This window comes from Anabrus simplex, chromosome 1, assembly GCF_040414725.1.
Source record: "Anabrus simplex isolate iqAnaSimp1 chromosome 1, ASM4041472v1, whole genome shotgun sequence".
Taxonomy (NCBI): domain Eukaryota; kingdom Metazoa; phylum Arthropoda; class Insecta; order Orthoptera; family Tettigoniidae; genus Anabrus; species Anabrus simplex.
Genome location: NC_090265.1, coordinates 674620794 through 674635541, shown reverse-complemented (window position 1 = coordinate 674635541; position 14748 = coordinate 674620794).

Genomic DNA, 14748 nt, shown 5'->3' with positions numbered 1-14748 from the left:
GCTTTGGTACCTAAGCGAGTCCAGGCTACTTCCGTCGGATACCAGCTCTTTGGTACCTAAGAGAGTCCAGGCTACTTCCGCCGTATATCCGCGCTTTGGTACCTAAGAGAGTCCAGGCTACTTCCGCCGTATATCCGCGCTTTGGTACCTAAGAGAGGCCAGGCTACTTCCGCCGTATATCCGCGCTTTGGTACCTAAGAGAGGCCAGGCTACTCCCGACGTATACCCGCGCTTTGGTACCTAAGAGAGTCCAGGCTACTTCCGTCGGATACCCGCGCTTTGGTACCTAAGAGAGTCCAGGCTTCTTCCGTCGGATACCCGCTCTTTGGTACCTAAGCGAGTCCACGGTACTTCCGTCGGATACCCGCTCTTTGGTACCTAAGAGAGTCCAGGCTACTCCCGACGCATACCCGCTCTTTGGTACCTAAGAGAGTCCAGGCTACTCCCGACGTATACCCGCTCTTTGGTACCTAAGAGAGTCCAGGCTACTCCCGACGCATACCCGCTCCTTGGTACCTAAGAGAGTCCAGGCTACTCCCGACGTATACCCACTCTTTGGTACCTAACAGAGTCCAGGCTACTTCCGTCGGATACCCACGCTTTGGTACCTAAGAGATTCCAGGCTACTCCCGACGCATACCCGCTCTTTGGTACCTAAGAGAGTCCAGGCTACTCCCGACGTATACCCACTCTTTGGTACCTAAGAGAGTCCAGGCTACTTCCGTCGGATACCCGCTCTTTGGTACCTAAGAGAGTCCAAGCTAATTCCGCCGGATACCCGCGCCTGGCTACAATCTCCAGTCTCTACTCTAAAGGATAAGAAACTTAGCGGGAAATTCGCACAAAATGTCCTTCATTGCGACTAACCGATCTGTAGTGATACACCAGGCAGTGGAGACTCATGCAGCAACGTGTAGCATATGCTGTGAGAAAGGGTAGCACAGGTATATTTTTTTGCCAGGGTCATGAACACTGAGGTCTGCTTGCCACACGCATTCGCCAGTTTGCCGGTCTCTCTCTTTCAGGGTGTCTGTGTCCGACTCGTTGGCTGAATGGTCAGCGTACTGGCCTTCGGTTCAGAGGGTCCCCGGTTCGATTCCCGGCCGGGTCGGGGATTTTAACCTTCATTGGTTAATTCCAGTGACCCGGGGGCTGGGTGTTTGTGCTGTCCCCAACATCTCTGCAACTCACACATAACACTATCCTCCACCACAATAACACGCAGTTACCTACACATGGCAGATGCCACCCACCCTCGTCGGAGAGTCTGCCTTATAACGGATGCACTCGGCTAGAAATAACCACACGAAATTATTATTATTAGTGTGTCTGTGTATTCTATCTAACGCCTTCTACCGGGCGAGCTGGCCATGTGGTTAGGGGCGCGTAGCTGTGAGCTTCAATTCGAGAAAAAGTGGGTTCGAACCCCACTGTGGGTAGCCCTGCAGATAAGTTTTCCGTGGTTTCCCATTTTCACACCAGGAAAATGCTGGGGTTGTACCTTAATTACCTTTCCTATCCCATCGTCCCCAAAAGACCTATCTGGCCGGGATGAGTGGCTCAGACGGTTCAGGCGCTGACCTTCCGACCCCAACTTGGTAGGATCGATCCTGGCTCTATCCGGTGGTATTTGAAGGTGCTGAAATACGTCATCCTCGTGTCGGTAGAGCTACTGGCATGTAAAAGAACTCCTTCGGGACTAAATTCCGGCACGCCGGCGTCTCCGAAAACCGTTAAAGTAGTCAGTGGGACGTAAAGCAGGTAGTTACTTTGTTATTCTGTAGTCAAATATTAAATGATTTTTAATTGCATAATCACGGCGTAGCCTCCGTGGCTCAGGCGGCACCACACCGGCCTCTCACCGCCGAAATTCACTCCATGTTTCAAATCCCGGTCACTCCATGTGAGATTTGTGTTCGAAAAAGTGGAGGCGGGATAGGTTTTTCTCCGGGTACTCCAGTTTTCCCTGTTATATTTAATTCCAGCAACACTCTTCAATGTCATTTCATTCTCTCATTAATCACTGCTCCAGAGCAGGTTTCGGCAACCGGCACAATTCCTACCCTCACCGCTAGATGGGGGCTTCGTTCATTACATCCCTGACCCGGTCGAATAAGTGGAAACAGACTGTGCATTTTAACCACTATTATTACCGCAGTTAAGTTGGTAGACAGTAGCGGGGCTAAGAAGTTACACACACACACCCCACCCCCCCGCATTAATTGAAAATGGGCTCCTGGTTTCCTGATAAGGAACGTTGCAAGTTTATTTCGTAGTACAAGATTGTATATGATTACAATGAACAGCAACGAAGTAATAATGATAAGAAGAAGAAGAAGAAGAAGAAGAAGAAGAAGAAGAAGAAGAAGAAGTTACACAATTTAGTTTTCAAATCCGAATTAAAATAATGCAATTATATGGTACGAACACACAAGAAATGCATATTCCAATTATCGTAACCAAAACACGCTGACCGTCATATTATTAAGAAATACCCTAATCTCGTTCCTAGGACCAAATAATTTACTACTCAACCGTCCATCGTAGGCCTACTTAGCTACACAGACTGGCGAAAGTTATAAACAAGCTCGAAACTTCAGTATTTAGAGTTTAGATACGGAGGATGTCTTTGTTACCACATCTTCGCTAACTTTTGGGTTCTCAGAATTGGCTAATTTCCTCAAAAGCCTTGTTGATTGTTGTGAGTGGCAGCAAGGGATGGTTATTATTGGAACAGGTTGGGAAACCAACCCACATTCTTTCAGAAATAACTACCATACTCCTGTTGATGAAAGAAGCTCTGCACAACGACGGCCTGTGTTTGGAATAACCCTCTGTAATACAATTAATACTGTGTCATGTTCTGTAGCTTTATCAATATATTCCCGCCTCTCTCTCTCTCGTTCAAAGAAGTTTATTTATCCGCATACCAACCCTCCTTAACTCTTTACCTTTACATTGCTCCCAGTGAAATTTATGACAGGAATAGGTACAGAACGTTGATCAGAACAACAAACTCTGTCCAGTCACTAACAGAAATAACAGTACGTCCGGGAGGAGGTGTGAAATGGACCCAAGAGCGAAAAGACTTTCACAGTGCAAGGATGAAGGAGTACTGGTCAAAGAAGAAAGCTGCTAGAGATCAGAACCACGTGGTCCATAGCAGGCCCAAACGGAACTAAAAAAAATAAATAAATAAATAAATAACTCTTCAGCTACTGAAGTGAGAAACAGTTATGGACCCCTCAAAAGCCATGCCCACCCCCCGGGGTCCTTATCGCCGCCTCTGTTGGTATACTATTTTTGTGCCCCGCCCACCACTTCTAATTCTCCTTCACCGCTACTGCCCGTCACTATCATCATCAATTCAGATTACGGTAAACTATTTCGCAGTTGTGTAGACATCATATTCTGGGTAAACTGGTTTTAAAACGCAAATTTGAACAATTTTATGCAGTCACATCAACAAATTTTATTTCGCTAGTTTAATAGGAGAGACTCGGCAAAATTGGCATTATTTTATGCTTTAAATATTTCCAACCTATTCGAGTCATTTTTGTAAGATTCAAGCATGCACTAGCAGAGAGCAACATCTATCAAATTTTGCGGGTATCTTTGCGCAAAGTCCGTCACCTTAAGTCCTATGTGTCCCCTAGGCCAGGTTTCTCCATAAGAGCCTATGTACAGCCGCCATCTTGCGCAGTAGCCTCTAGACCAGCTTTCTCCATAAGAGCCCGTGTATAGCCGACATCTTGCGCAATCGCCGTTAGGCCGTCACATTACGTCCTATGTCTGTCCTGGGTCAGCTTTCTCCATATGAGCCTATGTATAGCCATCATTTTGCACAGTAGTCCCTGAGCTAGCTTTCTCCATAAGAGCCCGTGTATAGCCTCCATCTTGTGCAATTGAGGGTCGGAAAGAGCACCCTGCCCGTAAAACTGGGGTTAGTCCCCTCCAAGATGCGACTATGATGTTAGGCATGCTCTCTTATGCAAAATCCGCGTCGGGAAGGGTATCCGGCAAGATGACATCGGGAAGAGCGTCTCGCCGTAAAGTGAGGTTAGGCCCCTCCAAGATGGCGGCTCTGAGGTTAGGCTTGCTCTCTTGCGCGAAAAAAGTAAGGTTAAGCCCCTCCAAGGTGGCGTCTGTGAGGTTAAGCATTCACTCATAGCAATGACCTTGCTAGAGGTCAATGCAGTGGAGGCTTCTCCCGAGGGCCTGTTGGAGGCGACGGCCGCACAACCCCTGAGAAACAGCTACTCTGGTCATATGCTTTCATATAGCCTAATGAGTGGTCCAGCCGCCCCTATTCACTCAGTTTTATGCAACCCGCAGATTATAGCCTAACCTAAAAACATTGACCTTGGCTACTCACAGCGATGTCTGGTCTACTGCCTGAATCAAGTTTAAACCGCGTCAGGAGCGGCATGAATCACGACCCCATCTAGCGGCGAGGATAGGAATTCTGCCGGCTGCCGAAGCCTGTCGCACTCCTCTGGAGCAATGCTTAGTGACTGAGAGTTTTGCTGGAGTTAAAGATGACAGGAAAAAACGGATTACCCGGAGAAAAACCCGTTCCACCTCCGCTTTGTCCAGCACAAATCTCACACGGAGTGACGGGGATTTGAACGACGGGACCCAGCGGTGAGAGGCCGGCGCACTGCCGCCTGAGCCACGGAGGCTTCAGAAACTAGCCGGAGCAGATTTTAAAAACTCTCAGGTTCATTCTCAAGAAGTATCTCCAAGGAGTTCGGTCTTTTGCAATTAATTTCTTTAATAGACTAGCGCAAGCTTTATGGACGAGCAAAACGCTATGACGGAGGACACAATGTGTAAAAACCAGGGTTGAAAGGCGAGGAAATCTCTGAGTCACGAAAGGCACATTTTTCTAAAACGAACAAACAGAAGTTCTGGTGGTATTTAAGCTTGCCGTAATTGATTTAATCGAAATCCCCGGTGTGTCATTTCCAATTGATCATGATTATGCTCTGATATTCAACACAGAAAAAAGTACAATACAGTATTAAGCCTCTTGATGTGATCACTCCGTGTTGCCGTGTCTACTCTTTTTTTGTATTTCTCCTGGGACTTGGTAATTATTTACTGTACTCTTAGACTGCTCGTTTGTCACAAACTTACAATTATAAATGTCAAGGAAGAGAAGGTGTTTTCTTTCGAATGCTACGATAACAGCCAGCAATTACCGCTTAATTAGCGCATAAAATTTGTTGTGGTGTTCCGTAAACATTTCGTCAGACTTGAACAGCAATATATGTTACACGCCTGCTTATAATATCGTTAAACAGTTCTTGGTGTTCGTTTTCAGTTCACAAATGTTTGTCAAGGAAGAATCGGAGACGTCATCAGAGTGTAATATCTATTTTGCTCTGAAACCTCTCTACTGCGTCTCAAAGATGATGGGCCTCGGACCGTTTTCATATACAACAACAAGTTCTGATGAAAACTATCGGTGTAGTGTCAAACTTAGGCCATCTAGGTATGCCTTCTTGTATTCATTAATGTCGATAATTTTGATCACTTCGTTGTTTATTTACGACGTCGAGCACAGAGCAAAAGAATCCCTCGATGTGCTGGTCAGATTCGTCCCCCACATCTTACGAAGACATTTATCGTATATAACAGCTTTGGTTTCTGTTGGTATGTATCTCACCGGAGGTCTTGGGCACGGTTACAGAATTATATTGACATTGGAGCACACGGATACCATGTTAAGGTGTTATGTTCACCCTATACACATAAGAATACGCTGGATGAGCACAATAATCCCAATTTTAACAATCTTGTACCTCAGTGTCTGTGCTGCTTTATGTATTTACCTATTCAAGAGCTACGATGTGATAATACAGTACCTAGGTGATGCTATTGTTGCTATGATGACTTTTCAGTACGTCGCTTGGGCTTTTATTCTCCGACACAGAACATTTATCCTAAACAATAGTCTAACTCATATATTGGACACCGATTTGACGTCTTTCAACGAATTCGACTATTCTCATACAGGACCAATGAAAAGAACATCCTTCAACGAATTCGGTTATTCTCATATACGACCATTGAAAAGAACATTCGTAACATCATTAACACGGAGCCGTGTCCAAGCTTCTTGTACCGATAACTTAGACACGCTGTCTCATGTACACATCAGCTTATCCCGCATCGCGAAGCAACTCAGTTCTATGTTTGGAGTACCAATCATTTGTATGCTGACCCAAGTGCTGATCACTACTGTCTCAAACATATTTGATATCATTACAATAGTGTATAATATAGGCTCTGTCAATGGTGAAGTAGTGCTTAATTTTTTAGTGATAGGTTACAGCATGTTTAAATTATCCCTTGTTACAATTGTATGTCAATGTCTAGTCAATGAAGAGGAACAAACTTCTGTCCTTGTGAACCAACACCTTCTAAACTATCCTCTGAATAGAGAACTACAACAGTTTTCGCAACAACTGCTACACGTGAAGCTACAACTAACAGCAGGTGACGTCTTAACTCTTGATAGTTCTTTACTGTCCGCCATGGCAGCGGCCGTTACCACCTATATTATCGTGTTGCTGCAGTTCATATCGTAAGATAGTTCCGGTGTACCACGGCACTACCAGTGTAATAAAGAACAATTTATCATCATCATTAAAGCCCGGATTTTTATGCAGTTATAGGTTAGATTGCAAACTAATTTGGTTAGTAGGAAGTGTCGGCCACCCGCTCTTCCATAATGTAGCAAGAGTAACATAAATTATAGGGGTTCTGGTGGGTCATACCCCTAATGTTTATGTATACCCCATAGCATAGTCGTTGTGAAGGTAGACTATACTTGCTACTTGCTTCAGTAATTTTGCACTCTAACCTATTAATGCATAAAAATCCGGGCTCTAATCATCATCATTAAATTTCAAGAGAATGTATGCATATCTTATGTTGTCTTCATTTGAATGAACGCACAAACTGGCATGCGTTCTAGCGGCGCTTGTCTGAGTACGTGAGTATGGGCACCGGTTCCGAACATAAGACACTACAAAAGACTGTTGGCTAACTCTGGCTTGGGTTTTATGCGTGTTGTCAAGCGCTGAGAGCGTGCCAGTGGCGGCGTGACTCAACGCTTCAATTTCATCCGCTAGAGTGCAGCATGTAAAACCACAACTCAAAACTGCTTTATATTTCAACCACTAGGAACGCCACAGTACAGTATATGACAAGCCACAGCCATCTTGATATAGAAGCCTACTACCAATAGTTGTGACATCACGCTTAGTGCTAAGTCTAGGTCGTCGCGTATAATTACTATACTACTGATACGATACCTTTTATCATAATATAACAAAATAAATGCAATAATAAGTCTATAAACACATAATATTGAAGAAACGCTATCAAAAGGAATTACATACAAATACAGAAACGTATGCGCTCAAGGTATATTACATACTGTAAAATGTTTGACTGAAAGCTACTCACCTAGACTGTACGACGATGGTCGCTAGGCGAATTTTTGTTTCTCAAAATAATGTCATTGTTTTAAGCTTGTTTGAGCACATAATGGTGTTAATTATGAATAAGTGTTAAAATAAAGTATTTCCAAAAATATGAGTGATCTTCGACACAACACTCATTAACTCTGCAGCACACACCCACGTTTGTCACAGATATTGTCAGTTTCTTCAATTTTCATTTTTCAAAACTTTGGAAGAAACATCCCTACAGTTAAAAAAGTATTTCCCAAAATATCTAGCTTCTCCTTACCACTGGGAAACGCGAATGTTGAGTTAGCCACTTCCTTATTTGAACGATAATTGGATGTACGTCCAGGCACCCTTCACATTCGTCCCATATTACAGAGAGGAGCTAACACTACACTAACATATTATAATAATCATAATAAACTTTAAGGTACGTCAGATTAGTCTTAATAGTTTCAGTGGGTTTACGCTGATGATGATGCTTGTTGTTTAAAGGGGCCTAACATCTGAGATCATCGGCCCAGTGGGTTTACGTAACCTACCACATAACCTAGCAATACTTCCTAACAACAGGCTGCTTAAATTACAATGCTGTAGTAGTTAACACGTACTATTGCTGAAAATAAATCTTTTACTGATGCTTTTCCGTACAGTTATCGCTTGCAAACACGAATGAACATCTCTAATAATGTTGAAATAACAACAACGTGCTACCAAACCACCATGAAAACAAGACTCATACCTCCATTTCCAAGCACTAAAAGTGTGACGTCATCCCTATGGAACTGTCAAGTGTAGCAGGCCGGAACTACCTATCGAGTTGGCCGTGGACAAGCACAACATCCAGCGTTACCAATATAGCGATTTTGTCACTATATCTGACGACTATTATGCTGATCTATTCTCAGTATTAAATGTGTTTTGTTCACGTACACAATGGTTAATGCAAATTTTTAGATGTTTGCTGGACAAATGTTAACAATGTTATTTAAATGTGTATCAGACGGATCTAAGTCGAATACATGTCCATTCAGGGACTGGAATAAACGAAGCCCCGTAGCTTGAGTTGCTACTAAGGTTTGGATATTTGTCTGGAGTACAAGGTTTAAATTTGGCGACCTATACTCCCTAAATAACCTTTCAGTCAATTTGCAAACTTCCACGACATATGTAAAATAAGATATTTGTCCCTTATTAAATTGGACGAAGTTCCACATTTCTTTATAAGAAATTAATGCCTGCTTACACTGTTCACAATCTAGGAATTTTAGTACAGTTTTTTACTGCATAACGAGCAACATACTCATCTATTATCCGCACACTTTATCTTGGTGCATTTACACCCTAGTGCTGAATCGGTCGACCTCGGCGATCTTCGAGATTCGTACTGGAAACCTTTGAAACACAAACTATGAATCGCTTAAGCATCGTTATGCGACATCTGGCGTACACTTTACGTACTAGTACTGTTGTTGTTTACACAACAGAGCCAAAGTATAGAATTCATGCTAGGAACAAGATTCGCATCGAGAAATGTTTTATAATGTTATATAATGTGTATGTGACATAGTTGTTGGCTTAAGATGATAACGGTTTAGAAATTTCATATCGATCGATCATACTCTCGATTCAATTCAGATTTCATTTTCATTCAGTTGGCAGCACCAGGCAGCACTATCGATACCTGGACAGCTCCCTCCTTACTCCTCAACCCCGTACACAAATGTACCAAGATAAAGTGTGCGGATAATACATTATCTGCATATAGTGACAGACAGGTCAAAGAAATTAATAATCGTATGCCCTCAGTTACCGTGTGCAGACATTTCAATTTGACGCCATCTGGCTCAATTTCGACGTTCCGTTTTACTCTAGGCCTACTAGATGTCAGACCGAGTAAACCGAAACTCTCTCGGGCGTCTATGGCCGCGATCTAATGAAGCTTGTCAGGTAAACCCCAAATGTGTCACCATGTCGTACAATGTCGGCATGTAAAAATCAAAGAAGGAACGTAGTCATGACCATTCTTAATAATTAGAACTGCTGCTGACACACCTGACTCAATAAATTGGCGACTCCTGCTACTTACATGCAACATATTAACATCACTCTGGTGTAAACAGTTGTCAGTACTTCCTTCTTTTATTTCATTCCTGACCACAAGTATTTTAATGCAAACTGGAATTGACAAGTAGAATCAACCTCCTCGTACTGTTAATTCCCCTGGCTTGGGGACTGGGGGTTTATGACGTCTTCACCATTCATTTCGTCCTCATTTGGTCACCACCAAACAAATGTCATGCACCATTATTATTATTATTATTATTATTATTATTATTATTATTATTATTATTATTATTATTATTATTATTATTATCATCGTTGCATCGTTGTTGTTCGTTTTAATAATATACAACCCTGTACTGCGAAATAAACTTGTAACTTTCCTTATCAGGAAACGAGGGGCCCATTTTCAATTAATGCGGAGGGGGGGGGGGCGAGCTTCTTAGCGCCGCTACTGGATGTAGGAAGATTTTAAATATTTCGTTGTAGGATTGGTCATGTTATTTTTTTCTTACCCCACTCATTCATCAACTACATTTATTTTACTACACTTGGATATAAGGTAATTTTGATCTCCATTGTTTAAGTTTATAAAAGATTGGCATTGCATATAATGACGGGTGCTGTTCCCAACCATTACAGTTATTCATCAAATTCCGCACTAGCGCTGTTGATAGTGAATTCTAGAATTTATTTAGCTGGGAATTGTTATTTTAATACTTGTGCAATTCTATTCAGTGATTTGGTCTTAAGTTGGTACGCACAGTCAGCATGGACACTCTCCTCACATTTAAATCATTATTAGGGTCAAGCTTTGTAACTTATGTATATCCAACCCTTGTCCGGTCGGGTATGAAGTGAGATTAATCTTCGAAGCAAGTTTAATGACCGGATGCCCTTCCTGACATCAATGTGGTATATGATAATAGGAAGGGAGAGGGTGAAACCCGTTGACGGCACATAGCCTGTTCCTGTTGAATTGCAGCAAGGGGTCAGCTAAGGGATTTTCGTCACCATCCGACGGACGAATCACCATCACAGCGTCATGTGCCTTCGCCCATATGGACACTGCGAAGAGATATGGAATTTAATCCAAGCTTTTGGCACGCAATCTATTGATTAGAAATTGTACACCACCACTCTCCTACCCTGTCAGCCAGCATTCTGAAGGTGACTTTTTTTTCCGACCAACGGGACTCGAGCCGGCTAATCATGGTGTCAGAGCGTATAGACTTCAACGCCTTAACGGTCATGGCAGGCTTATTACGGTCAGGCTTTACAGGCCCTAAAAATAGTTAAAATACGCAGGCATATAGGCACTAAAATGGCCCTAAATAGGCAACCAAATAGGCATGAAACAATTACTTGTAATTAATGATACACTCAATGACTATGGAAGGAAAAAAATGAAATGGCGTATGGCTTTTAGTGCCGGGAGTGTCCGAGGACAAGTTCGGCTCGCCAGGTGCAGATGTTTTGATTTGACACCCGTACGCGACCTGCGCGTCGTGATGAGGACGAAATGATGATGAAGACGACACATACACCCAGTACACCCAGCCCCCGTGCCAGCGAAATGAACCAATTATGGTTAAAACTCCCGACCCTGCCGGGAATCGAACCCGGGACCTCTGTGACCAAAGGCCAGCACGCTAACCATTTAGCCATGGAGCCGGCACTATGGAAGGAACTTAAAACTAACAAATTTTTAATATATATTTTCTGTATTATGAAAAGGATATATTAACATAACATGAAGTGATGGGACAAAACTTCAATGAAGCCAGTTCATCTGCTTCAGGTCTACTGCTCGTCCTACCTCACATCGTAGCACATTAACTAATTTTACTCTCTCTTTCCACCCCGATTTCGTTGCAGGTCCCTATCAAACATTTCCCTGGTAGCAGTCACCTTCCTATATAATTGCCCAAGACTTCCCCTAACTTCTTTCAAAGTTCTAATGGACTCCACAGGGGGCATGTCACTCCTCTCCAACTCAGTGATAGCTCCCCGTAGCTTGCTTAAGTTGCCTTAGGAACACCAAATCTGATCGAACCGATGGGCAAGACACATTTTCTTCGCCTCTTCTACACAGAGAGCATCTTCATCGTCCATGGCCTGAATTACGAGAGCTGTTTGTTTTTACGATGGGCTACAGAAACACATTGACATTACAAAATAATTTAATCACTAAAAGTTTAGTAGTTTCATAGTTATTTTTCCACGTAATCACCAAAACGATTTAGGCATTTGTCGTATCGTGACACCAGCTTTCCGATGCCCTCTGCAAAGAAGTCTGCCGCCAGTGAGATAATGTGCGTCTGGACAACCTCTTGAAGTTCTTCGTTTGTACGCCACAAATGGAGGTTTACGTTCCGTGAACTTTCTACAGCAATCCGGGACATTTCAAGATCTTCCCTGTATACAATTTTGACTCAACACTTAGGATACCGGAAACTTTGTTCACGTTGGGCCGCCACAATGTTGACTGACGATCACAATACTCAGCGAATGGCGTCAGCCGTAACGTTTCTCACGCGTTGCCATAGTGAGAGGGAAGAGTGTTTAATGTATATCGTTATTCTTCTTCTTCTTCTTCTTCATGTGCCATGTCCTCGTAGAACGTTGGCGATTAGTAGCATGATCTGTTGTTTGTTCATAGCTGTTCTGAACAGAGTAAGCTTTGTCACCCCAAACCACTGGCTCAAGTTGCCGAGCCATGATGCCCTACTTCTCCCCGGACCACGTTTTCCATTAATTTTCCCTTGGAGTATTACTTGCAGAAGGTGGTACTTACAGTTCCGGATCATATGACCAAAGTATTCTGGCGATGAAACTTGGGTCCTGTATGACATCCAGAAACCGAAGAATAGTTTAAGCAGCGGATGCATCCTTCTTCTCCAAACAAGCCAAAAAATGTTTACACTGATACTGGGGAACAGGAAAACAATGACTTCCGCTTTTTGGTATCATAAAGGTGTCTTGTTGCTGGAGAAGGAAGCTTACCCGATGCACATTACCTCACTGGCGGCAGATTTCTATGCAGAGGGCATCGGAAAGCTGGTGTCACAATATGACATGTGCCTAAATCGTTTTGGAGATTACGTCGAAAAATAAGTATGAAACTACTAAACTTTTAGTGATAAAATCATTCTGTTATGCCAATGTGTCTTTATTTTATAGCCCATCCGAGGTTGAAAAAAACAGCCCTCGTATACAGCGTTGCAACGTAACAACTTGCCACGATACAAAAATGAATAAGCCTATAAATGCTTTAACGAAATGCGACCGTGCTCCTCAGTCACAAAAAAAAAAAGATTAAAGGGACAAATTAATCTACCTCTTTACTTCAACCTTGACAGAAGACTACCCTTCCATCGATAGTCAAGCTGGGATCTCCAGTGATCCACTGCTTCACTCAGTAGGACTTGGGAAGATTTTTCTTTAGGCATTCTGCATATTTTGCTTTTTTCAGAGTATTTTTGGGTATGGTTTAATAAGTTTTGGCAACAGTGCGCACGCAGGTGATATTTTTAAAGTTGCAAAAGATAGCTATTCGCACCATTGCCGGCGTTCCTCCTTACTCTCAATGTAAACCACTATACATTGAGCTGTCTATCGTATAAGTAACCAGCTTATACGTACATAATCTTCTGATATATTTGAAGAGTAAGCCTAGTAATGATTTCCAGGATATCGGAACACCAGACATACCTATGATGCCAGGTCATCTTTCATCTCGATATGCCGCGGTGTAGGTGAAAAGAAACTCAAAAATGTCATATGGTGTTTAAGTACAGGTCGTCTTTCGGGATCTCTGGAGATGATGTATGAAAAGTCATGTCTCCACCAAAGATCATGCTCAGTTGGAAAGCCAGCATTTCTAGCTATAGCCCGACTGCGTAATTTCCATTGCAGCAGACTTTTTCGCAGAGCTAGCATGTCTATATTATCCCAGTTCTCCCGACAGGCTTTTCAGAGGCCAATGATAGTGCGTGGACGTTTATTCCCTAAGGCCCTTTTTAGGAGTCCAAATGCACAGAACTTCAAGAGTGATCCATCTGATGCCTTCACCGGAATGCCAGTGAAAGGAATTTCACGTTGGAGACGCAGTTAACTTAGACTATCTACTTCTACCTTGCAGATGAACTCGTTAGATGCCACTAGTCCAGCAATGAAACGAAATGGCGTATGGGTTTTGTGCAGTTTATTTCTACATTGCTGTTGCCGCAGGTATTCCTCTTTGATTGTTTCCTTTATCAGTTACTAACAGAATTCGGTCTCAGTAAGCAGTGATTTGAGCTGGAGAAATACATCAGGTCACGAGTGATCCGAGGACAGGATGTTAAACCGAATGTATGTGCAATGACCAATGAGTGATACGCAGATGAGTAAAAGGCTTAAAACGAAGTACACTTTCTAGTGTATTGATTGTATTCCTGATTTCTATTTAACTTCACGCATCATATGCTACTGCTCTATGGGTTCTGTGTAAATAATATGCAAGTGCATAAAACAAAATATGTCCATATACCTGAGAAACAGGGAAGAAACTAATGGGGTGACGCATCACCCCAGGTAAGCGTTCGTGAGTAGCAGAAACAGGTAAGCATTCTAGGGTTATTGATGAAGACGTAGACGATCTTAGTGATGGTAGAAATATTAGGGAACATGATACTGAGAGTGAACAAGAAATACTGGACGAAGATGCTGATGATATATCACAGTTACGGTACTTCCAGGACCCAGTAATTCTCGTCAGAGTGAAGATCTTCCTGAACAACGAACCCCTCCTATATGCCACGAACAGGTCATGAATAGGATTCTGGATCACAGTTACGTCCTGTGACTCAAGTTATTAGATCAGCCAAAGGGATAATTACATATTTACCGAGCTCGATACCTGCAGTCGCTTAATGCGGCCAGTGTCCAGTATTCGGGAGATAGTAGATTCGAACCCCACTGTTGGCAGCCCTGAAAATGGTTTTCCGTGGTTTCCCATTTTCACACCAGGCAAATGCTGGGGATGTACCTTAATTAAGGCCACGGCCGCTTCCTTCCCACTCCTAGCCCTTTCCTATCCCATCGTCGCCATAAGACCTATCTGTGTCGGTGCGACGTAAAGCAACTAGCAAAAAAAAAAAAATATACATATTTAAAGTACAAGTCGTTTCAAATGGAGCACCCTGCCTCCCTGCAGCTC